This window comes from Delphinapterus leucas, chromosome 8 (genome assembly GCF_059928025.1).
Source record: "Delphinapterus leucas isolate spDelLeu-1000000601 "Yukka" chromosome 8, BTC_Dleu_Yukka2, whole genome shotgun sequence".
In the NCBI taxonomy this organism is placed as follows: domain Eukaryota; kingdom Metazoa; phylum Chordata; class Mammalia; order Artiodactyla; family Monodontidae; genus Delphinapterus; species Delphinapterus leucas.
Genome location: NC_143136.1, coordinates 59,006,531 through 59,031,827, shown reverse-complemented (window position 1 = coordinate 59,031,827; position 25,297 = coordinate 59,006,531). Strand labels below are relative to the sequence as shown.

The window sequence follows — 25,297 nt, the reverse complement described above, 5'->3', positions numbered from 1 at the left end:
GGGAGTCTCCAGCTGCTGACTGACCCTGCCTGGAAAGTCAACTTGGAAGAGATGCAAATGTCCTAATCCTCTTCCAAACCACTCTAAGTAGGTTTTATCCAGTGACCTGTAAAACCAAATTAGTAAAGGGACACTTTAATTCCAGCTCATTAGAGAGCTTCTAAAATCTTTGAGAAAGCCAACACAGCAAATTTCTGTGCTGGGGGGCTGAGAAACCCATCCCGTATTCAAAAGCAAAATGTCCTTGCTTTCCCATAGTTTCTCTTACATTATTCAGCATACAGAAAATATTTTCCGAGGCTTTCACAAGATCCCCGGTGAAGGTGGGAAGCAGTTCTCCAAAAGGAGGCAAATATGGTGGCCCAGCGAGGTCAAGTGATTTTCCCCAAGTTCTGCCACGTTTGATCCCAATTCTGGTCTCCTTACTCTCGTACAGGGAACATTTGCACTGTTCTGATTATTACCCAGGAGCTGGCTTATTGCACAATATCAGGAAATAGTCCATATGAAATCCTGGCCCACAGAGCGTACATGTTCTGCTTTTTATTCTGCAGCTTTTTTATAAAGTGTGTTTTCCTTTCCCATAATGTCATCTGGAAGCAATTCCTCCCAACAGCTGGATTTGCTTTCACAATTGGTAAACATGTAAAATGGAAGGCAGGGGAAGATGCTGAGTGTCACTAGAGAGCCTTTTCCCCACCCGCTTGGCTCACGTTCTGAGGCTTATCTTGGGTCTCTGCACAAGCCTCATCAAAACCGAGAATGTCTTCAAACAAGCGACCCACCCTGCACTCCCTCCTTCAGAGAGTCAGCATGTTCTTTGGGGGAGAAATTTTCTGAATACTTCGCAGATAAAATGGATCAGATGCAGACCAGATTCCAGCTGCCAGGATCTCTGTGCTACATGTGGGGGCCGGCAGAGCAGCATCCCCCCAAGTTCCCACCATCCTGGTTACAGTCAGAATGTCTGGGGTCCCCCGGGGAGCCTGTCTGAGAGCAGAGTGCTCCCAGCGCCGTGGTCACCAAAGCCAATAAAGGGAAGACAAGAGCCCAAAGAGCGCTAAGTGGGTCATCAAAGAAGATATGAATGTCCCCCAAATGCGCTCAGCAGGAACATTTCCACGCAGACACGAGCAGAGAGGCAGCCCAGTGCTCTGGAATGGCCTAGGCCTGGGGCACAGCTGTCATCTGGGTGTTGGCTCACACCTCTCCACTCTGTTCACCAGCATGTCTAGCTCTGGTCCAAGAGGTCCAGAAGCACACTTAACGCTGCAATACCGCACTAGAGGACAAAGCTCAGGCTCCAGGCACTTCCTGCTCTCATGTGAGAAATGCTATTCTTTGGATCAAAGTTTCACATCTAGGGGAAATCAGCCTAGCATAAGGCTGAACTCTCAGAGGGAGCACGAGAGTATGCCAGTGACCAGGCAGCTGTACGAAGATGTAGGAGAGGGCCTGTGTGACCCGGCCCAGCTGCATGGATGACCTCAACTCGGTACTGGCCAGTTTTGGGGTGGGTGAGGGGCTTCCTTCCAAGCACCACTAACCCTCTAGGTAGCCAGGGCCCCGAACCCCATGAAGGAGCTTCCCTGTGTTGTGGGCCTTTGACTGCAAAGTTCTCCCGGCAGTGGTGGGCGTCCCTTCCACTGAACACACAAGAGGAGAGTCAGGGGCAGTGCTCACCAGAGGACCCCGAGGAGGGTGGCTGCCTAGCCACTCAGCACAAGCCGCAGAGGGAGCCCCTCTGCCTGGACCCTCAGTGTGTGGAGCACTGCCCCCTCAGTTCTGCTTCTATCCTGGGGTCCCTCTTCTCTCTCTCTCCTCCAGCTTCCTCCTCTAGGTGGAAGCTGTATCTTGTCTGGAGCCAGGGACAGAAACTGCATCATACATTTCCCCAAATCTCACGGTCTCATACCTGGAATTTTGAAAATCTGCGATTCTGGTTCCACGACAGGGCTGATACATTCAAATCGTGGTCACTCTGGTCTGGTCAACTGAACTGCCCCAGAGGTGCCTCAGAGTACACTTGGAAAGAGTCACAGAAGCCTAGGACAGAGGGAGGGGTGATAAGAACAACCCACTGGTTAGTGCCGCAGAATGATCCTCTAGATTAAAGCGACAGAAGAGACGTAGCAACCAAATGCAGCTGTGCACCTGGCTTGGATCCCGATTCAAACAAACCAATTATAAGAAGACATTTGGGGATAATCAGGAAGATTTGCATTTGGATTGGGTATGTCTACAGCCATACCACCTTGAATGTGCCTGATCTTGAATTTGGACTGGGTATTAGAAAATATTTAAGAATTTATTGTTAATTTTGATATGTGTGATAATGGTGCTATGGTTATTCTATAAGAAAATGTCCTCATCTCTTCAAAAGCATATACTGCATATTCAGGGGGTGAAATACAATGTCTGGGATTTATTTTAAAATACTTAAGGAAAGAAAAAACTGATGAAGCAAATTGGCATTTTAGTCCATTTTGACTGCTGTAGCAAATACCATAGACTGGGTGGATTATAAACATTTATATCTCATATAAATGTTTTTATCTCATAGTTCTGGAGGCTGAAATTGGATTATAAGCATTTATAAGATATAAATGGATTATAAGCATTTATATCTCATAGTTCTGGAGGCTGAAAGTCTAAGATCAAGGTGCTGGCAGATTTGGTGTCTGATGAGAGCCCTCTTCCTGGTTTATAAATGACTGTCCTCTCACTTAACCTCACATTGTGGAAGATGTGAGGGAGTTCTCTGGGTTCTCTTTTATAAGGGCACTAATCCCATTCATGAGGGCTCCACCCTCATGACCTAATCACCTCCCAAAGGCCCCAGCTCCTAATATCATCACAGTGGGGATTAGGTTTCAGCACATGACTTGGGATGGGACACAAACATTCAGTCTATAGCATATAGCAAGGTGTTAATGTTTAAACTTAGATGATGGGTATATGGGAGTCTTTTTTTTTTTTTTTTTTTTTTAGTAAAATGATTTTTAAGTTTTTAATGGCTGCATAGTAGTCTATCATATGGTGGAAGAGGAGTTTTTTTAAATTGTATTTTTTAAATTAATTTTTAGAATTGAGGTGTAATTGAAGTATTACATTGTGTAAGTTTAAGGTGTATACTTGAGATTCTTTGTACTTTTATGTATGTTGAAAATTTTCTTATAATAAAAAGTTTAAAATAGAGACTATTTTATCGCAACAACTCACAGAACCAAACACCTGTTTACCAACCTTGATGGTGGCTGAATTCTGCACTAAGTTTCTTAATCCGATGGTCAAACCAGGAGTCAGGTCTCAGGTATAATGGGGAGATGACAGAGAGGGGCCAGTGGAAGATGACCCTTATAAGCTTTGACCAGGGATTGTAGCATACCTCCCAGCTCGTCTGCCTGGTCAGAAGTGGAGGGAGCTTGTCTCCCAGGACAAATGCAGCCTCCTTCGCTCCAGCTCCTGCTGGTTTTTAGGGCTGTGGTTTCCCTCCGTGTGTGCTGCATTGCTACGTGAGCAGTTTGGGGCCTGCAGGAGGGAAAGTAGGACACAGATCATAAGCCACTGGAACCACAAAGTAAAGTTCTGGTTGTTCCACCTTCAGATGGCTCTCGCTGCCCTCACTCCCAACATTCCACACCATCCCATCAGTGTGCTGACTGCCATCCAGCGGTGACTCCCTCACAGACTTGTTTTCAGGAATAACCTTCTGCCCGTCTCCTCTCCTCCAGGGGCAAAGGGGGTGAGGCCTCTACTTAGAAGAGTCAAAGCAGGCGTGACACTTATTCTCTTCCTAGCTCTGGCCCTTGCCACCTTCCCAGCTTCTACCTTCCCATTCCAGGTTAGTCTACAATCTTTAGCCTTAACCTGGTCTTGGGAAGGAGATGATTCTTTGCTAGTTTCTGATCTCCTCTTTCTGGCTGAAATGCAGTCCATCTTTTTCCTCCTGCTCTGGAATATTCTGCCTATTCTATTTTCCTTTAAGTCCTGAGTAAAAGGTAAGTGCATTTTCCTGGTGCCGGGCCACGCCTGGTTCTTTCTCGGTCCCCGCCCCAGACCCAGCCCTCCCGAGTGGAAAAAGGCCTGCCCGTGTAGAGGTGGTGCCTAGAGAGTGCTGTTGCCGAGAACCTGCCCAAGCTGTTGCTAACACATGTTATAAGGAAGACTACTCTCACAGAAACAAAAACTACATTTGAAAAATCCTAATTCTACTTTGTGAGACTCGATATGTGATATTCCTACAACATTTTAAATAGGTTCTCTCATTTTCCTTTTTTCCTTTCTAGTGGTTTCCATCTTTGTCTCAATTATAATAAGTTCACGAGAACTTACACACTTTCGTTTTTCAAATTTCTGCTCATTTTTAGTGAATAATAAGGGTACTGACACTACACAAACGGGGCTGGTGTGACATCACGCAATAGCTCAGACGTTTCACTTGTCGGTGGGTACATGAAAGTCCAAATTCAGTCTACAAAAGGTGATTGGGGAAGGTCAATGGATAAAGTTGTTAGCCATTCAAAGCCAAATATACAAAAGTTGAAAATGTTGCCCCATTTTCGGCCCAGCCCCAACTAGAATATAAGCACCTTGCAGGCAGGAATGTTGTCCATTTTGTATAGAGCAGTATCCCAGTGTCTAGAACAGGGTCTGCCACATGGTAGATGCTTAATACTTACTGGATGCATGAACGATCTGTGCTTTGGAATTCTTGTAGCCACCTGTCACATGCTACCATTACTATTACTATTATGTCATCATAATTCAAGATGGAAAGTTTCTCGGAAGCAGAAGTAAATCTTTCTGTTTCATGACACCTACATCATCCATAATTAGGATTCAATAACTGTCTATTGAACAGATGGAAATATGTTCTATTGGGAACTAGCTAGTGATTAAATAATTTAAAAACAAAATCCCACATAGGTCATGAGAAAAGCCATGGGCCATGCTATAGAAATGAACGGTTGCTGGAACCCCAGAAGTTTCTAACGTACTGAGTGGCAGGGAAGTAAATTTCCTGCCCCAGAAATCTGGCAAAAGAATTCACTCTAGGATTTAAGTCTCAGAAAAAAAGACCGAGGGAAGGAAGCAGAGAAGAGGAGGTCTTTTCCAGGGCCGATAGATTAAGGGTATTTAGATACCCTTAAGAAAGGAACCAGATGCCAGCCAGGTTTGCGCTTCAGTTTAACCACATTCCCTGCAAAACTTGCTTATGGGAAGATCAGAAGCTCTGGCGATCATTACTGAAGAGGATTCAGAGAAATTATCGCCTACTCCCAGTTGAAGAGAGAACAAGTCCTGGTCTTTTTTTGGTGTCAACCTCTACTGAAATGTGCTGTTGTCAAATCAAAAAGGGGACAGATCTGGAATTTTACAACTCTGATGAAAGTGAAATAAAAGGAAATCTGTATCATCTTGATCAAAGCGTGTGCCACCTGAGTCGGCTCCCTGTCTCGTCCCTTGGCCTTGGTGACTCTCCTGTGCTGGAGGTTAAGGATTTGTTAAAGAAGATGGGTTTTGATTAAGTGTCACATTTAGTGTGATGTGACATGCTCTTTATCATTGCAAGGGAAGGCTGGGGGCCAGGAGGAGCTTTACAGCTAGTTCCCAATATAAATTAGGAGTCTTGGGGAATGGGTGCTTTGCGGTTGGCCTTGATCTTTCTATGGCCCAGTAGATGTGTGTATGTGAGAGCGTGCACACATGTGTGTGCGTGCATGCATGTGTGTGTGTGCTTGGAGAGATGGCAGAAAAGTCAGTTTCCAGGTGCCTGCGCTAATAAGCTGGTTACCCCTCTTGGAGTTTGACTTGCAATTGTAACACAAGGCTCCAGCTCTAAATTTGTCCACGTTCTTGATGTACCGGGCAAAGGTCTTCTGTGCCTTTCCTCCTTTGGAATTTCATTGTTGCTTAGGGAAATCTCAAAGCCTTCACTCATCCCTCTTGGGGACCATGGCATGATTTTGAAGATGGAGAAGCAGGAGGAAGGATTCCAAGTGCTGCATGCCATTTCTAACCAGAGGCCATGGGTAATGGCTCCCCCAGTTTCACCTAGAAAAAGGAGAGTAGGCAGAGCTAAAGCTGCCTCCCTCCAAATCTAAGATTGTGCAACACACCTTCAGATTCTGATCCTGCTTAGTATGGAGCAGTAAGAACACAAAGAAAATGGGGGCACAGAAAATCCTCAGACTGATGGAGAGGGCTAATGAGGTGGGGGACACAGGGGGTGGGGATCTAGGAAAACCTCCCGGAAGAGGCCACTCCCACCCAAAGGCACTCCACCTCCAGATTCATCTTCCTAAAATATTACTGGCATCAAGTACCTTCCTGCTCAGAACCCATTCCATAGTCCTTCGCTTCCCTCCCATTGTCTATGAAAGAAAATCCACACCTCTTATCCTGGTATTTGATGTCACACACCCTGGGTACCACCAAATCGGTCTACTCACTGCTTCCCAAATGATTTCCTTCCTCCTATCTTCCAGCATTTTTGCTCATGTTGCTCCCCTACCTGGTTGCCTCCCCTGTTTCTCCTATGGAAAGCCTGCCCATCTTCCAAGGCTTGGCAAAAGCCCTTCCTGTTTTATGAAGGAGTCACAGCCACCTGGGAGAACTCCCTTGTTTTTACTCCAAAAATATGAATGGAGGGCCTGCTAGATGCCCACAAGTGCTCTAGGCACCTGGAATAAGTCAGAGGACAAAATAAAGATGCCTGCCTTCAAGGAGCTTGCCATATAGTAGTCAGGGGGGAAATGTGCAGCAAACACTAAAGGTAATGCATAAGTAGTATTACTTGCTTAGTGGCTATGACAGTTGCTATGGACAGTTGCTAGTGACAGTTGCTATGGAAAAAAAGAACAAAATAGAGCAGGGAAAGGGAGATAGGAGCCCCTGCAGTTTGGGGGCAGGGGGCCAGCTGCAGTATTACAGGATGGTCACAGTAGGTCTTACTGTGATGGTGGAAGACTCGAAGGAGGAGAGAAGTTAGCTAGGGAGACACCACAAGGGAGGGTTCTAGGCAATGGGCACGTCTAGCGCGAAGGCCCCCAGGCAGGGCCACCCAGTCTCCAGGAGGGATGGAGGGCCCCTGCTTCCTCTTCACTTTCTAGGTGGTTCTGAAGGCCATATGGCTCTGGAAGAGTGTCTGTAGACAAAGGAAATGTAGGAAAATCCATAATGTCAAATATTGAACAGAAAGGTCCGCAGTGTTTGTTGTGGCCAATTCTGCATTAAGGAAGGAGACAGCAAAGCGATGGAGAGGTGCTTCAGTTTTCATTGATATATTCAGAGGTAATTTTTTTTTAAATTCGAAAAAAATTATTTATTTCTGCTCCTTTCTTACTGTTGAGGAAACAGTCTTAGATACACGTCTGAAGTCATGTACTACCACCCACTGTTTAAAGGCAAAGCACCATAGGTAAAGTTGATCAGCCATCCAGGGTTCTCAGCATATGGGATCCTGCTTCCTGATTTTACCTTAATTTCTGAAAATCAGAAATGGTATCTCCAAAAAACGTTAAGGGCGTTGTAAGAAAGATCATTGTATTTAGTAGCACAGTTGTAGAAATGGAGCATATTTTCTTTAAGAAACAAAAAACCAAGAACATGCCAGTTAACATCGTCAGTATGTCACCATAGGTCAGCAGGACAAAAATACTGTGATAAGCTTATCTCTTCCAAACGCAGAAAGCATTCTAGTCCAAGCTTTAATGTTTCCTATCTTTTCACAGATGCTTCTTTTTCTGCTGCTTTTCATTCTTTCCCACATTTCATGTTAGAGGATTGATACAGCCTTTAAAACTTCATTAACAGGAGCAAATCCATTATCCACTGATTTCTTCTCAAAAGGCAGGCTAACATTCAGATAGCCCGGCAGTTTCATTCTCATGAATACTCTAGCCATGAAAAACTCAATAGGACACAAATCCAACGAATAGAACAAGAAATCTATTGAGTTTTGGAACGTTTGCTGCATTGGATCGGCCCAGGATTGTGAAACCTAAACCTCCCATTGTAAACAGGAAGCTGTCTGCGGTCCTTCATAGTATATCGTCCATTTGCTCTGTAGGCCAAGAAACCTGCAGGTCTCCGAGGCCCATGTTCATCAGTCACGGAGCCAACACTGGGAGGTTCCACAGTGATGTCATCAATTAATCCTCTGGTGATGAGACGTAAAATACCAGCGCGCAGGCTGCCGTGGCCAGGAACCCAGGGCGGCTTCTTTAGCTCAAGCTGGGACATCGGAGTACTAAGCATGGGACTCAGGACAAAGTCTCCATGTTTTTGGCAGCAGAAGCAGCTCTCAAACCCTACACACCACCCAAAACCAGCTAAGATAATTTTTAAAAGACATTAAAATTATAAACGTATTAACTGGCAATCGCTTCTTGATAACAAATACATTCGTGAAATTGCAAGCCACCCTTCATTATACAGTCACTTGCTGTCTCCTTGATCCATCGCTGACTCACCAGTTCCCCTGCAGTTTGGCCGGGGCCCTCATCACAGACACTGCTCTGAGCCTTTCTAATACCTTCTCCTAGGGACACTCTTCCAGCCCCACTTGCACTTGGAGGTAATCTGGCGTTGTGATGGAGTCAGGAGCGGAGTCCCTGAGTCTTCACTTCCTTCCTCTACGTCTTTCGGCAACTCAGCCTATCTGTGCCTCAGTTCACACATCTATAAAAAGGGGTTTATCCTAACATTGTCCTGCAGCTCACTTGAGATAATCCACACAAAACACAGGGCTGGGGCCTGGCATACAGTCGACCCACACGAGTGCTCAGCGCTGTAACCGGCCTCCCGCCTGGGCTTCATGCCTCCTGTTACAGCTTTCTTCCTCTTTCTGCTGGAACCACTCAGACTTCACAGCCCCTGCTCTCTTTATCACGTTCCTGCCCACCCCATGAGTGCTGAGGTTTCCCAGGCTCTCTCTGCCCAAACTTCCTACGTGGCCTCTTCGCAACCATAGCAGTGGCTTCAATCCCCTCCCTCCCCATATATGTTAGTGGCCACCACCGGATTTCTCTATCCCAGCCCCTCGCCTGCCCTCCAGACTGGAGTATTCCTGTGGACCAAGCACCTGTCTCGCAGTCCACTCAATCCAAACCTGTTTCAGACTGCCCTCGCCTCCAACTCCACACCACCAACCCCCCACCTTCTCCAATCCCTGTCTGTCTTTTCCACTCCCTCTCTCCCATCCTGTCATTCATTCATTTAATCCTCAACTCTCTGGAGTATTCACAAGGCTAAGAAAGATCTTTACAAAGTGGTCCCCACTCTCAGGGATCTCCCAGGTCAGGGGCAGATAATTACAATTCAAAGAAGGAAGAGGTTTGACAGAAGGAAGCACAGGACTTAGGAGAGAGGGCAGGAGGGGGCCTATCTAGTCTCCGGGGTCCAGGCTGATGTCTCTTAAGAGGGCGTGCTCAGCAGGAACAGACTTGAATAAATTTTCATCTAGGAGCAGGGCAAGGGTGTGGTGGAAGGCCTCTTAATCGATTGCTTATTACCTGAGGGAAGAAATAAGGAGGCCTCCAGGCCCTAGTCACTCTCGCCTGAGGAGGCTCTGTCCTACTTCGGAACAGGGATTTATTATTCTTATTATTTTTGGTCGTGCCCCATGGCATGCGGGATCTTAGTTCCCCAACCAGGGATCAAACCCACGCCCCCTGCAGTGGAAGTGCAGAGTCCTAACCACTGGACCGCCAGCGAAGTCCTAGAACAGGCATTTAAATACATGTCTATCCCACAGGAAACAAGTATATTGCTGTTGCTGAGAGATCCCTTACCATTTTGCTTTTAAAAATTATATAGCTACCAAAAAAAGAACTTAACATTTATTACCTGTGAATTTCTCTCAAAGGTCATGAATAGTCCGAAACTCTTGGATATGAGAGAAATTTAGCCTACAAATTGATCTCAAATTTAATGACATTTTTATGAAATCAAAGGTAACGATGAAAGGAGCTGACATAATTTACATTTAATCCTCAACGCTCTGGAGCATTGACAAGGTTAAGAAAGATCTTTACAAAGTGGTCCCTACTCTCAGGGAGAGTAGCCACTGCAATAAAAATCTGTAAATTTTAATTTTGCACTTTTCTTCTTATCTTTTTGAGTCCATGCTTTCCCCACCCCCGCTCCTCCAGATTTCAAGGGTTTTAGTAAGACCTTGGCACATTTGTAGCCCTGGTGATAAACTTAGGGAATACATGGGTCATCAGAGACAAGCCCTCAACAGCCAGGACAGAAAGGACAGCTGGCTTTATGCTCTCCCCAGAGGTGACAGTTTTCAGTGCTGGTTCCATTCCACCCAGAATGGTGACATTAGGCACCTAAACACAGACTGGCAGGGGTGTAGGGGACCCAGGGGAAACAGAGGGCAGCACCTTCTGAAACTGAGTGGAAGGCACAAGGCTGACTTTTAAAACATTCCCTCCTTTACCAAAGTAATACAGTCTCATTAAATAAAATTTGGATAACATGGGAAAGTACATTAAAGAAATTTTATCCCACCTGGACCTGTTAGCCAAACACAAGCATTGCTCACTTTTTTATCTTCTGGTGATTTTCTCTGCAAAGAGTCGTTCCTTTTTTTTTTTTTTTTTAATGTAGTTGTAATTGTGCCTACTATTTCATATCCTGCTTTTCCTACTTACTGTATTGTGTTTCCTTCTCTCATTATTCACTTCAGTTTACAGTAAGGGTACATAAAATGTCATCACGGGATTTATCAAAGTTTTCTTAACCATTGCCCTATAGTCAAACATTTAAATTGCTTTCAATGTTTTGCTATTATACATGGTTTTTTGTTATTTTCAGTGGTATTGCGATTTAAACCTTTTTTGACACTTAGGATTGTTTCTTAAGATAGATCTCAGAAGTGGAATTATTGAGTTAACAAATATGAATATTTCTAAGAGTTCAAATCCATATTGCTGAATTGTTCCCCAGAGAGGACTCTATTAATGTACACTGCCTCTAGCAATACATAAAAATTCCAGCTACCTGATGGCTTCAACTGCATGGCTATTATCACTAATTTTTTTTCTTCTGCTAACTTAATAGGTAGAAAGTGAGCTTATTTCTTATGTAAACTTTACAATGTGGTTTATCATACATTCAGAGAAGTATACAAATCATGAGTGAATGTTCACAAAGTGAACACCCCCTAAGTAACCAGCACCCCGATCATGAAACTGAACATTACCAGAAGCCCAGAAGCCCCTGCTGTGCCCCGTTCACCCTCCTCTACCCCAGCCAAGGGTAACTGCTATCCTGACTTCTCACACCGTAGGTTAGTGTTGGAAAGTGGCATTATTAAGTATTTTCATTTCCTTGATGACTAGAGGAGTTAACCATTTTTCCGTGTGTTAGTTGATGAACTGTAGTTCCTCTTTTGTAAATTGTCTTTTCAAGTTCTTTGTCCAGTAAATGGTTGACTCTTAAGCAATCTCCTAATGTGAGTTTGGCTAAGGTTGGACTGCAGTCATCATCACATTGTTCAAAAATGGAGAAGTGTGTGTATGTGTGTGTGTTTACGCTCCCACGATCTCACTCTGACAATACTCCTCTTATTTATTTATGCTTCTTTACTGCAAAGCAAGATGGTGCCTCTGTAGGCAACACCTGGCAGGGGTAACTTTTCGGTGACAGAGCTGAGCCTAAATAGACTCTGCTGTTCTTTCGGTGTCTGTGAGAATAACAGAAATAGGTCACTGAACCTTTTTAAAAATAGAACTGACACATTTGGGGAAAGCATTTTTTCTGCTGAGATAGCACACAGTACAAGATGAAATGATCTCTAGAGGGTAGATGAATTTAGACACTTGATATTAAAAATAAATAGTCTTCATGGCAGTAACTCACAGGAAATAGAGTGTCTTTCATAAGAAAGGTCTCTAAACAGTGCTACCTTATGTAAAGTTTTCCCACCTCAGTTCCGGTGTGGGCTCTTCTGAGGGGCAAGCAATAGCTGTAGATGGAGAGAAGGGCCACCTCATCAACTGTGGTCAGTGTTTGTTCCCTCACCAAAGCCAAGATCTCCTGTCTCACTGGGTTTGCTTTCTCCCCTCTTAAGTGTTACACAACCGCCTGCCCACCCTTGGATGGCTCTCCATAGCTGCAAAACAGGCAGGGACAAGGCCATCTCGTCACCTGGGTGCATGCAGCTCCATTCCAGGCCTTCCAAGGGCTTCACTGATTTGTGGAAGGCCAGCTCCAGCATCTCTGCCCACAGGCTCCCCAAGAGCTGTCTAGGGGCCCCAGGCCTGCCCTGTGGGGGGCCCTTCTCTGTCTGCTTCTGAGACATCCTCAGAAATCTCTCTCTGGCTATTGCCCCAGCTCCCGCCCCTTCTCACCCACCCACCCATCCTGCTACCTTCAGAAGCCCTGTGCACCTCAGAGGCAGACACTTATGTCTTCTCCAGGGATTACCAAGCTGCCTACACCACCATGCTTGGGCTCCACTAATGAGAAAGGCAAGATCTGTTGGCTAGAAAAGCAGGGCCTGGAGTTACTGTGGGAAAGACACTTCAGTACAGCCCCCCAAATGTCAAGGAGGATACATGAGGAGGTTGGCTATCGCAGGAGTTGGGGGGTGAATAGTAGCAAGGAAGGAGGATGCAGAGCTGGGACAGGGACACCTGTGTTTCAGGAAAGTCTGGCCGCAGGGAGAGAGAGACAGGGTAAGCAAGCAGTGGCTATGGGGGATTGGGGAGTAGGAGAGGACCGACAGACAGCTGTGAGGCATTTCTCAGAAGTAGAGCACACAGGCAGGACCTGATGACTTTGACATTGGCACCAAGGAAAGAGGAAGAGGAAGAAAGAGGAAGATGCTGATGCAGCCCTTTCTAATGAGAACACGGTTCTTTAATACAGCACGCATCCACTTATCCACTCACCTATCAAGTGTGTGTTGAGCGCTTCCCTATGTCAGATACTGTTGCAGACTCTGGGAATAATATGTTTCTGCCCAGATCACATTTTCCCTCTGCTGGGTGGGGGGCCGGCAGTGCAGACAACAAACGAGTAAGCAAATAAAAAAGATGACCCCACATGGTGATGGTTGCTCTTGGAAGATAATTTGGGCTGGGGGAATTGTGTGACTGGGTAGGACTTTTCTGAGGAATTGATATTCCAGCTGAGACCTGGATGATATGAAGCAGCCAGTCAGGAGAAGACCCAGGGCAAAAAGAACATTCTAGGTAATCAAAAATGCCTCTGCAGAAGGCCCCAAGATGGGCATGACCTTGGCTCATTTCAGGAACAGAGGGAAGACCGTTGTGGCACGACAAGTTTTGCAAGACAAAATTGTTTTCTGACCTATTTGCTGAGCTGTCCCTGGACCCACACTTCCTTAGGGTTTCATCCTTGCTTTCTAGACACTTCAGACCTCTTGTAGACCCTTCCTACATCTCTTTTCTCCTTCTCTCCAGACCAGCTCCACTTGCAAGTGAGACCAGTAGCTATAAGATCCAATCTGGGGCTGAGGAAGGAGCTAGAACCAGTTCAGTCCTTTCAGAGCCAAATGGGGAGAGGGCCCTGGGGCCAGCGTGGCTCCTTTTTTTCAGGTGGTTCTTAACCATTTTTCGACTAAGAACTCCTTTATCAATCTGATACAAGCTGTGAAAAATACACAGGTATGCAATTCTGTACACAATTTCAGGGGGTTTAGGGACCCTTAGGAAAGCTCATCGTGGGCCTCTTCTAGGGTTTCTACTTCGGCAGTTCTTTTTAAGCTAACCTTGTCCATTTTCTCATTAAGGCTGTGTCACTTCCATGAGAGGATACGTGGAAAAATCACCTTATATAGCAAAGTAGCCTATCACTACAAATTCTTTTGACCATAATATCTTCCAGAGGGATAAATCCATATATGATAAGATATAACCATGATGATAGTAAAAATGCATTTGTACAGTGTTTTTTACTTTGCACACCCATTTCCACTTATATCATTTTATCCCACTGACATCCTTGGCACACAGGTAGGGAAGGTGTTGTTGTCCCATTTTACAGATGAGGACACTGAGGAATAGGAGGCTAAGCGGCATGCTTGTGATAATAATGCCAGTTGGCAGTGGCTTTGGGCAGGAACCAAGGTCTTGTCACTCCCAGGCCCAGGCTACCAGAGAAGTACAGGTCAGGGCAGGGGCCATCGTGACCTCTCTGCCCACTGCCTCACCCCAGGGCCTGAAGATACCGAGGAGGTGATCTTTATGCACACACACTCTTGGCCCACGTAGCCTTCCTGCTGGGACACAGAGACTTGGAGGAAATGATACTTTCTAACATGAGGAAAGAAGCACGGAGCTGCCTATAGAAGTCAAGGTTGTGTGGATGGAGGGGAACTTCCCACTAGAGGCTTCCTCTTGGCCAATGAAGCCTAACCAGTCATTTCTTGTTTCATCTGAAGACTTACATCCTTTCCTCCTACAGTCCCGCAGAAAAGAGTCTAGCGGAGCGCCACCTAGTGGCCAAGACCATAAGGAGGCCAAGACCATAAGGATGGCCGCTTATTCCCCACACCGCCACCGCCACCCTCTCCCGCAGCTCTCCAGGGGCACCTTGTCGATCAGAAAATTGGACCCATACCTCTTACGAACCACCAGGATAAACGCCAAATGAACCAGAAGTCTAAATATAAAAGATGAAACCACACAAGTATTAGAAGAAAATACGGTGGACTTATTTATACCCTGGGTGTGGGAAAAGTCTTTCTCTGACTCAGACCCCATGCAATCCAAGGGCAGCTATGGGTACCTGCTCCTCCAGTTGAGAGAGAAAATGTGAGGCAGCTTTCTCTCCCACGTAGCATCCACCCCTCCCAATGAGAGCTAAGCGACTATCCCCAACCCAGGCGCCTTGGGTAAAGGAGGGATGTGGAACTCCTGAGAGAGAAACAGATGAAAAACTAATCAGACTGTCTAGGCTCACAGACCCCATCTTCTCGGCAAAAGGGGAAAGAGGTCTCACCATGGTGACTCACAAAAGGTAGACACAATACCGACATGCAGGGAAACCCAGTCCAAGCCCAGCCGAACTCCCAAATAAACGCTTTCTAATGAAAAGTAAAATATCCAGATACAAAAAAAGAAAATATTAATAAATTCAACATTTTTTAAAACCCTGCTGCATGGCAAAAACAAAAAAAAGCAAACTGAGAGAAAAGCTCTGTAACATTTATCATAGATACAGGCTAGTCTGTAATATTAGGAATATAAGGAACATTTAAATATTGGGAAAAAAGGCTAAGACTTGATAGAAAATTGGGCAAAAATGTGGATAGACAGTTTACACACATAAAAAATATGTAAATGGACCTTAAAATATGAAAAGATGTTCAGTTTCACTCGTAATGATACAGATGCATACCTGAACTACAATAAGATACTAGCCTTTATCAAATTGTCAAAAATTCAAAAGTTTGGTAATACACTCTGTTGTCGAGGCTGTAAGAAAAAGGGGATTCTCATAACGGTTGGTGGGACTGCAAAATGGTACAGCCCCTATGGAGGTAATCTGGAATATCTAGAAGACTACATATGCGTTCACCCTTTGACCCAGCGATCCTAATTCCAGAAATTCACCCTGAAAGTACACTTCCCCAAATATAAAACAATATATTTATAAATTCACTGAGACATTATTTATAATAACAAAATATTAGAAACAACTTAAATGCTTATCTGTTAGGTAAATACTAACTGAATAAACTCTGATGAATTCACACAATGGAGTAATATAAAGCTGAAAAAGAGAAATATTTCGATGAATTAACATGTGGTGACTTCTAAGATATATTAAGTAAAAATATCAAGGTGCTAGAGGGTGGATTTAGTAGGTTACTTTTTGTATAAGAAAAAGAAACACAGGAAGAATAAATCAGAAACTAATAAAAATGGTTGCTTACAGTGGATGGATAGGAATGGAGTGGAAGGAATAAAAATGGAAGGAAGACTTCTGAGTATACCTACAGAGAGTTTTGACTTTTGAACCATGTAAAAGTTTTATAAATTCTGATAAAAAATATAAAATTTTAAAAGATTTGAAGGGCTTCCCTGGTGGCGCAGCAGTTAAGAATCCGCCTGCCGGTGCAGGGGACACAAGCCCGAGCCCTGCTCCAGGAAGATCCCACATGCTGTGGAGCAACTAAGTCTGTGCACCACAACTACTGAGCCTGCGTTCCAGAGCCCGCGAGCCACAACTCCTGAAGCCTGGGCGCCTAGAGCCCATGCTCTGCAACAAGAGAAGCTACTGCAACGGAAGCCCGCGCACCGCAATGAAGAGTAGCCCCTGCTCACCGCAACTAGAGAAAGCCCGTGTGCAGCAACAAAGACCCAACGCAGCCAAAAATAAATAAATAAAACAAATAAATTAAAAAAAAAAAAAGATTTGAAGAAGCAAATCCTGAAACTAAATGCAAATAGAAACAAAGAAACCTAACTGCCTATCAGATCAGTATGGAGCCCCACCCATACACAGAGTCAATTTCAATGATTTGTGAATACTGTCCTCTGTATACCTTTAGTGGGATACATTCTAAGAACAAATAGAACAGCAAAGTCTTGAATTTTTCTTAAAAGTCTTTTTGTTGGAAATGGTATTGGGATAGTAATTCTGTTTTGAGTATGTTGTAGGACAGAGCAAATGATTAAATATAATGCTGTTGAATCAGGTTTCTCACTGTGGAGGAAGAGAGACACAAATTTGGAATGGGAAGGTGAGGAAGAAACCTACAGAGTTGCATTTGAATTGGAGGACATTTATTTTAGAAAAAATGCATTTCCTACCTCTGTCCACTAAAAGGTCTATAAGCAACGATATCCTAGTAACAATGAGCAAACCTAGGGACCAGAGCCCGGTTTCTGAATGCCGTTCTCCACTAAAAGAAACCTTGGCGAGATGGCTGATTCCAGGTCTGGGGCAGGGAAAATAAAAAGTGAGCCAGAAAGTAAGAAAGTGCTCAGAGACTGATGGAAACCTGTCAAAAGGATACAGACCTCAGCTTGAAGGAACTTCTACTAATTTGGGACAGTTTGGCTATCAGAAAGAAATTATGATAGTCGATTATATCACTCAGGTGGCAGCCCTCTGAAGATTCACTTCCAAGATCACTCCTGTGGGTCTCTCCACATGGCCACCTCAAAACACACACACACACACACACACACACACACACACACACACACACAGCAGCTAACTTCCCCCAGGGCAAGTGATGCAAACAGAAAGCTCCCCAAATGAAAACCACAGTCTTTCTATAACGTAATTTCAGAAGGGACATTCTATATCTCCTGCCATAGTCTCGTCTTTAGAAGTGAGCCACTAAATCCAGATCACAGTCAAGGTGAGGGGTACACAGAGGATGTGAATACCAAGAGGTAGGAACCATTGGGAACCATCTTAGAGGCTGCCCATCACTCCAAGTAATCAAACATAATAATATCACCAATAATGGGACAAACTGACATTCTATGCCTCCTGATACAATACAGCAGGAGATACACAATGACACTATGTACTACTCTTGGTGAAAAAATACAAGGGAAAAACAGAGAGACCCAGAATGTGGGACACTCTACAAGAAAATTTTCTGTACTTCAAAATGTCAGTATCACGAAAAAGAAAAAAAAAAGTCAAACTGTTTTAGGTTACAGAAGAGCAAAGAGAAAAGATAACTCAGTTAGATCCTGGATCAAAAAACAAAAATAGCTATAAAAGGACATTCCTGAACCAGTTAGAGAATTTGAGTATAGACTATATATTAACTGTTAAGTATATGTTAATTGATCGGGTGTGATAATGGTGTTGTGACTATGGAAGAGAATCTTTCTCCTTAACAGAAGCATGCCAAAATATCTAGGAGTCTGCAAATTATTTTCAAATAGTTTAGCAAAACAAGCAAAACACACAAAAACCCTAAACCGCTAATGTGTAAATACATATATGAGTGTATATATATATATATATATTTGCTAGTATGAAGGGTATACTCATGTTCATTGTCCTACTCTTTCAACTTTTCTCCAGGTTTAAAGTTTTCCAAATAAAAGGTTATGGGGGTGGGAGACAGGGTGGGGGAGAGGAGTGGTTACAAGGAACTCAGTGCAAATCTCTATGAAGAAGACCCTTGGTATTTGCTAGGCTGTTATGAAGATTCCAAGGAACCGATAAGCACTACAAAGGTCTCTTGGTGGTGCCCAGTGTATGTTCTTTGAATGAATCCTCATTCCATCATGTGGGTGAAAAGGTGGATTAAGGAGTCAGACAGACTTGCTCTAATCCTTGCTCTGTCCCTTCCTGGCTGTGTTAACTTGGGGCAAGTTACTAAACATTTCTGACCCTCAGTTTTCTTATTTGTAAAAAGAGAGATCATGCCTACCCTGCAGGAGTACTCAATAAATAATAGTTCCTAGTCACACCTACCAACCTGTCAAATCATTCATTCATTCATTCATGTATTCAATAACCATTTATCGCCATGCCCTGTAATGAGCAAGGGATACAAATATGACTCCAGTTACTTTAGGGAACTCATGGTCAAATGCGGATGGGGGCACATAAATACTAAAAGGTCAGTGCTGGCTGTGACAGGAGCACGTGGGTACATAGTGGGGGGTGAGGGGCTTCCCCAGAAGACTTCACAGAGGCAGTGCACTCTGGAACGGTGAGCTTGGTGGCCTGCATAGATGATGGGGAAGGAGAGTGACCTGCACGGAGGGCTCTCAGGGACAAAGGGTCAAGAGAGTTGGGCAGAGTGGGAAGGGCCAGGTCAGGAAACGGGTGGTGGGGGCTTGTGAGCCGTGTGGGCCCTGGTCTAGGATGATGGGATGCCCCTAAGGGATGCGTTTCCAGAGATCTTTTATTGTCACTGACCACGGGGGCCTAGATGTTTGGTTCAGAAAATAGAACCAGCAGAGCTCAGCTGTGTTATATTAGTTTAAAAAACACTTGCAGGAGGACAGTTCCCCAATACAGAAAAGAAATAAGATAAAATAAAAATTAAAAATACTTGAATTGGAAGTCCCTGGTGGTTCAGTGGTTAGGACTTGGCACTTTAATGCCAGAGCCCAGGTTCAATCCCTGGCTGGGGACCTAAGATCCTGCAACCCATGGTGGCGGGGAACACAACACTTGAATTGGCAAACAGAAGGAAGTTATGGACTCTAACCTTTTCCCTGTTGCCCTTCTCCCAGCCCTCTTCTCCGAAGGGGAAGAGAGAAAGTGATTGCCGAAGAGTAAAGCTCATCTGTCACCTCGTCTGCCGCCAACCCTTATCCAGCCTCTGTCCCCAAGCACCTAAGACTGTTAGGTCCACGCACTACCCACCACCCAAGACAGCAGGGATTTCTACATTCTAAATCCCACGTTTCTGTAATGCATTAATATTCCCCCTTGCTGGGGGAAGCACAGAGAACCCCACCTGTGCCAGCGCTCCAGAGGGCTAAGAACTCCTGGTCTCCTGTCCCAGCGGGTGGGCGCCTGGGCCCTGCTGTGGGCCCAGGCAGGGGTGGGGGCCAGGGAGCAGACCGAGGGCACACACGGGGAAGGAAGCTTCTTGCCTAATTCCAAATCATTTTTCTGAGAACAAAAACTATGTACAAATGAATATTTCCATCTTTACTTCAAATTCTAGGTTTCAACTGCAATATTAATGCTATTCCACAGTGTAATTTACTTGTAATACTATATCATTATTTCCATTTTACAGTTCTCTTCTTAAAGTAGTAAAGCAAATGTTTAAAACAGCACCAATCCACAGCCCCACAATTCTCCATTCAGGCTCAGAATTTGTGCTCTCCTTTCAGAATTGCACATAATTGAAAACAATGAAAACCCCCGATGTGCTAAATGCTCTAGTCATTAAAGCATTTTTTAACTCTGGAATAAAAGACCGTTCTTGTGGTTGTGGTTATTATTTATTTATTTATTTTTAGAAGCCCCAAACAAGCTGCTTCCTGTTCCCAGACTGACATCTGCTGGGGATGTCAGGCTGACCGGCTTCCCAGGCAGGCCCGCAGCCGGCTGCCAGTCAGCCCACCCTGGGAGGGCAGGGGGCTGACCCCAGGGGGCCAGGGCTGTAGGGGCAGGCCAGGGGCAGGGGGCCTCTGCTCAGCACTGCTCTTCCCTTAGCTGAGATCCAAGCTCAGCAACTGGCCCCGGGGCCCCCAGTTTCTCTCCTGCTTCCAGCAGCGGGGTTAAGCCCCAGAATGGCACTGGCTTGGCACAGGGTCCCTGGAGTCGGTAGCTCAGACAAGGGGCTGATGGGCAGGAGAGAGTTTGGGGGCAAAAATAGGCAGGTGGGCAGGATGGGTGTCCTCTGCGTGCAAACAGGCCCCCAGACTCTGTAGAGGCAAGCCCTGTTTCCTTGCTTTCTCCAGGATGTCTTCATGTGCATCTTTCATTTTTTTTGGTATTGGTTCTTTGGCCTTTGGTAAAACAGCTCCCTGCTTTGGCAGCCCTGGGCATCGTGTCCTCTAGGGGAGGGTCTCCATCTTTCTCCAATTAGATCCCGATTCCACTGGCATCACGATTAACAACCAAGGACCAAGCTTCCTTTTCCACCTACAATGAGGGCCCCTCTGCCTATTTCCTAATTTGTAAGAAGTCTGGGTCTCCTCCTCAATTTAAATCGCAGTTGGGGGGTGGAGGTGGGGGATGTAAGGGGTTGGGGGAGTGGAGTGTTTTTTTCTCTTTCCTGGAGATGTCCTCCAGCTCCAGGGCCCCATTATGCAGAAGGATGGCATCCATACTAGCATCTCTGGCTCTACGCTCTGACTTCCAGTCCCATGAGGGACATTTTCTGTAAGGTGCCCTTCGTCCCCTCAAAGTCAGCATCCTGCCTCAACCAGCCCTCTGACACACTCTTCTACATACCCTGGCCCTGTCCCAATACCTCTAGTGGGCGTGGATCCCTACCCCTTTGAACCCTCCTGTCCTCCCATAGCTGTCCCACATCTGTCCCCTCATGACCACCAACCTTTCCCTCCCCCTGCCCAGCTTCTCCCGCTTCAGCCAAACTGTCTACCCCATTCCCAGGTGAAACTCTCAAAGGCACCCCCAAACCTACTTAAACACCATTAATGAAACCTCATCATCCACAGAAAGAGCCCAAGCCCTTGGCCTGATCTTTGGAGAGCATGGCCCAGCCCAGAGTCAGCCAGGGTTTCCCAAGGCTGGGAGCCTGCCCTGGGGATTGGCAAATCCATGGGTTGATTTTAGGTGGAATGAGGAGGGAGCATTAAAAAATGAAATGACGGGGACTTCCCTGGCGGTCCAGGGGTTAAGACTTCACCAGTGCAGGGGGTGCCTGCTCAATCCCTGGTCAGGGAGATAAGATCCCACATGCCTCCCGGCCAAAAAACCAAAACATAAAACAGAAGCAATATTGTAACAAATTCAATAAAGACCTTAAAAATGGTCCACATCAAAAGAAAAATAAATAAAAAAAAAAACCAGAAATGACTGAATGAGAAGGTGATTCTGCTTTTTATTCTCTTTCAGTTATCAATGTCAAGAGAAAGTTGACTTTTAAAAAAATTAATTTTAGAATAGTTTCAACTTTCTAGAAAAGTTGAAAGAATATCACTTAGAGTTTCTGTCTACCCTACACCCAGTTCCCGGCACTGTTAACGTTGCTGGGGGAGGCTGTGAACACCTACAGCAGGGAGGGTGAGCTGGACTTGAATCACACGGTTTCCTTTGCAATGAATATATTTTCTGTTACCTTCCATTTCCAGCAAGTGATACTACTCATCCACATTCTAAAATGCAAAAAACTCTGAAAAACGAAGGGTTGTAAGTCTGGAGCCAAAGTTGATTCAAGGCAAGCTATACAGTCTTCATCTTAGTGTAAATATTCATACATTTCTCTGCAGAAATATTCATTGATTCTTTTGCCCCCTGGGGTGTGTTAACTAACGTTAAGTATATGCATTATATCACCTTTCTGAATCAGAAAAAAATCTGAATTTCAAAACACATCTGGCATTTTGAGCTTTCCACTTATGGCTGTGATATAAAGTTTCTTTGAAAAATAAATTGAAGTTAAAAGAGCAAGTCCTTTAAAGAAAAACAGTAAGTAAATTGTAAGTACAGATGACCTATATTTTAAAGTTTCTCTTTCACTCTTTCCCACTCTTCATATAAGCACATAACTAACACCAAAAATGAGACAAAGAATCTGCAAGGCCTCAAGATCCAGACCAAACTCCTCAGCTGGTATTCATGTGTGCTTTGCCCACTCCCTGCCCCCCATACCTCAGGTACCTCAGTTCCCCCAACATACCAGTCATGCTTTCACACAATCAGGGGGACTTCACACAATCAGCTCCATCTCCCAGAAATGCCTTCCACCACTGGCAAACTCTTGGCCCTTCTTTCAAACTCAGGTTGGATTCCACTTCTACAGAAAGCCTTCCTTGGTTGTACCCAGGCTTGACCTATGCAGTCCCATGGTACACTACTTTGTGTCGTGGGTAAGGAAGTGGTTTGACCCCTAGCTCTACCCCCTTTTAGCTGGCTGATTTTTGTCACTTAATTATAGTCACTAAACTTAATCAGCGAGATTAGTAATGATAGCTATTATTTATTGAACTTATGCACTGTTCTCAGTGCTTTACATGTATAAATTCATTTCAGCCTCACAAGCCTGAGAGGTAGAAACTGTTTTGATCCCCATTTAACACACAAAGAAACGGAGGCCAGTGAGGTTAAGTTCCTTTTTCCAAGGTCACAGTAAGCAGGGGCAGCTGGAATTTCTTCCTCGATCCCTCTTGCTCCCCACTATGGAGCAGCTGGGGCAGTACCCGAATCACAGGGTTACTGGGAGAATAAAATGGGAGAACCTTGGTAAACTCTGTGTTTCATCCTTGCAGGGTCCTCCTGGCCGAGCCTGCACTCATACCCCAGACACAGTGGGCTCTTACATGCTACCGAGGGGAGCTCAGCGAGGGGCCTACAAGTCCCTGCTCCTGCTCTCTCCTGATCCTCTTTGCTTTATCATCTCCTCATTGGAATCTTCTGGCCTAAGCCCAAGCTGGGTGGGGCCTGCCCACAGCTTTATACTGTAGTCAGAATTTACAATTTCGGCCTCTCCCTCTGAGCTCAGCAGAAAGACATGTGCCGGACTCACATTTGTCTTTCATCTAGCGCCCCGCACAGGGTCTGAAACAAAAGAGTTTGGTAAACATGCAAAGAATAAATGATGAAGTAAATGTATGGACAAATGGATGGATGAAATAACAAGAAGTGGACACATTTTTGTCTTTAGAATATCCAACACATTTGACATACCATGACTAAAGCAGAGTGAAAAATAACATTATCCAGGTAACACTGTTCCAACCAGATGTTCAGAGGCTGAAGAAGAAAGGAAAAAAACAAAAACAACCTTTCAGGGCTTCCCTTGTGGTGCAGTGGTTAAGAATCCGCCTGCCAATGCAGGGGACACGAGTTTGATCCCTGGTCCGGGAAGATTCCACATGCCACGGAGCAACTAAGCCGATGCACCACAACTACTGAAGCCCATGCACCTAGAGCCCGTGCTCTGCAACAAGAGAAGCCACCGCAATGAGAAGCCTGCGCACCGCAAGGAAGAGTAGCCCCCGCTCGCAGCAACTAGAGAAAGCCCGCGTGCAGCAGCCAAAAATAAATAAATAATTTTTTTAAAAAACCAAAAACTGTCACACTGTGTCTGCACTCTGTGTCTGCATTTCTAGTAAAATAATGTGGTAGTGATATTCAACCCATACGATTCTCACTTGAGATGGGAAGCTGTGAAGGGAACAACTGCATTCGTGATAAAGTTAAGACACATTAACTGGCACTGAATAAGTGTGATGGTATAATAACACTTGTAAGTGAATGTGAGGCAGAACCATAAATGGCAGCAAACAGCTGCAGTGGGCCAGCGGGCACTGAAATGTGCCCGGCCACGGAGGACCAGAAGTGATGACTGCCACACTTCAGCACTGGAAAAGTAGCTCCTTATGCAAAAACTACATAGGTGACCAGATATGATCCAAGACAGTCTGTATTTCAATGATGACAAAAGGATGAAATGTCATTGACATTTAACTTATTAGACTACTTTCCCCCCTTATCTTTTTTCTTCTCTTCTAAATTTGGCAGAGGAAGGATAACATACTCACTAATGAGTGCAGTTTTTAAAGGTAAAAGTGTCTAATTATGGGGTAAGAGGGAATTATTTTGCCAGGGTGCAGAAGAGCCTGGAGTCCGGGAATGGTACCCTCAGGCACTGCTGTTTAATCCATAAGCTATTTATCTCCTCACTTACACCTGGCAGAAACAATTAGCACTTGGTAATCTGTTGATCTTATCGAGGCCCTAGGACCTGCTATCATAGGTGCCACAAATATAAATGCTATGTGAAATAAACAGTGTAGAAGTGGCCTGCTATTAAATCACGCCCGTTTAACCAGGTTTGAGTTTATTTTAGTCTGGTGGAGTCTTTGAATTTTGGCGTCACTTCTAAGTCAATATGTTAATTTTCCAAGGGATATTAAGATGCTTTCAGAGCTCTGTGGGGATCAGCATCCTTTTCAAAAGTGCCATCGGCGCCTCAGAAAGCAGTACCGGTGTAAACACAAGTGCAACGGCGACAAAGATGCAATCTTGTAAGAAAGTTTTCAAAAAGCCACCAAGAACAGCAACCTCCCCTAACTTGCCTTCTGCGGTCCTGGGACTCAGTACCTCCAGATCAACTGGGACTCCCTGGCCTCCACCCTCCCTCCTCTTTTGCACCTACGCTCCACAACGGCCGACAGAGTCCGGATGTGAAAGCCTTCCCTACTGTCTGTGTCCGGCTGCAGACTGTGAGCCCTGAGGCCATCCCATGGCACTTGCTGGGCACCCGGCAGGGTACTCAATAGGCCACGTGGGAAGCTGCTGGCAGACTTTGCCTCAAATGTTCCGAAGTTCAAAGAGGTGTGATGGAGAGAAAGGTATTTTCAGACATGAACTTCTTCACCCCACCTCCCCCAATTTCATACTTTCTTACCCATATAAACAGATAGGGGATACAGTGCCTTAAAAGAGGCTTCTGTTAGGATAGAAAACAAAACAGCCAGCCTTTATGACTTTTGTTATTTAAAACCTAAATCCTTAGGAGAATTCAGCCGATTTTTAAGCAGAGACTGGTTGACTAGAGAGGGATTTCCCCAGCCGGGAAAGTATTTGAGTTGGTGAGGAGAGAAGGACGGGAGGAGGGAAGGAACGAGGAGAGGGGAGAGCGGTGGGGGGCCGGGTGGGGGGTGGAGGCGCG

At 45.1% G+C, this 25,297-nt stretch overlaps 1 pseudogene across 1 annotated transcript in view; it reads right to left on the bottom strand.

Moving 5' to 3' along the window:
• The window catches only part of LOC111172877 (oligosaccharyltransferase complex subunit OSTC pseudogene), a 69,530-nt pseudogene extending 44,233 nt beyond the window's left edge, over positions 1-25,297 (bottom strand). Inside the window, exon 1 of the transcript XR_016394134.1 lies at positions 1,916-25,297. The product of XR_016394134.1 is annotated as an oligosaccharyltransferase complex subunit OSTC pseudogene (transcript). The remainder of the gene's footprint in view (positions 1-1,915) is intronic.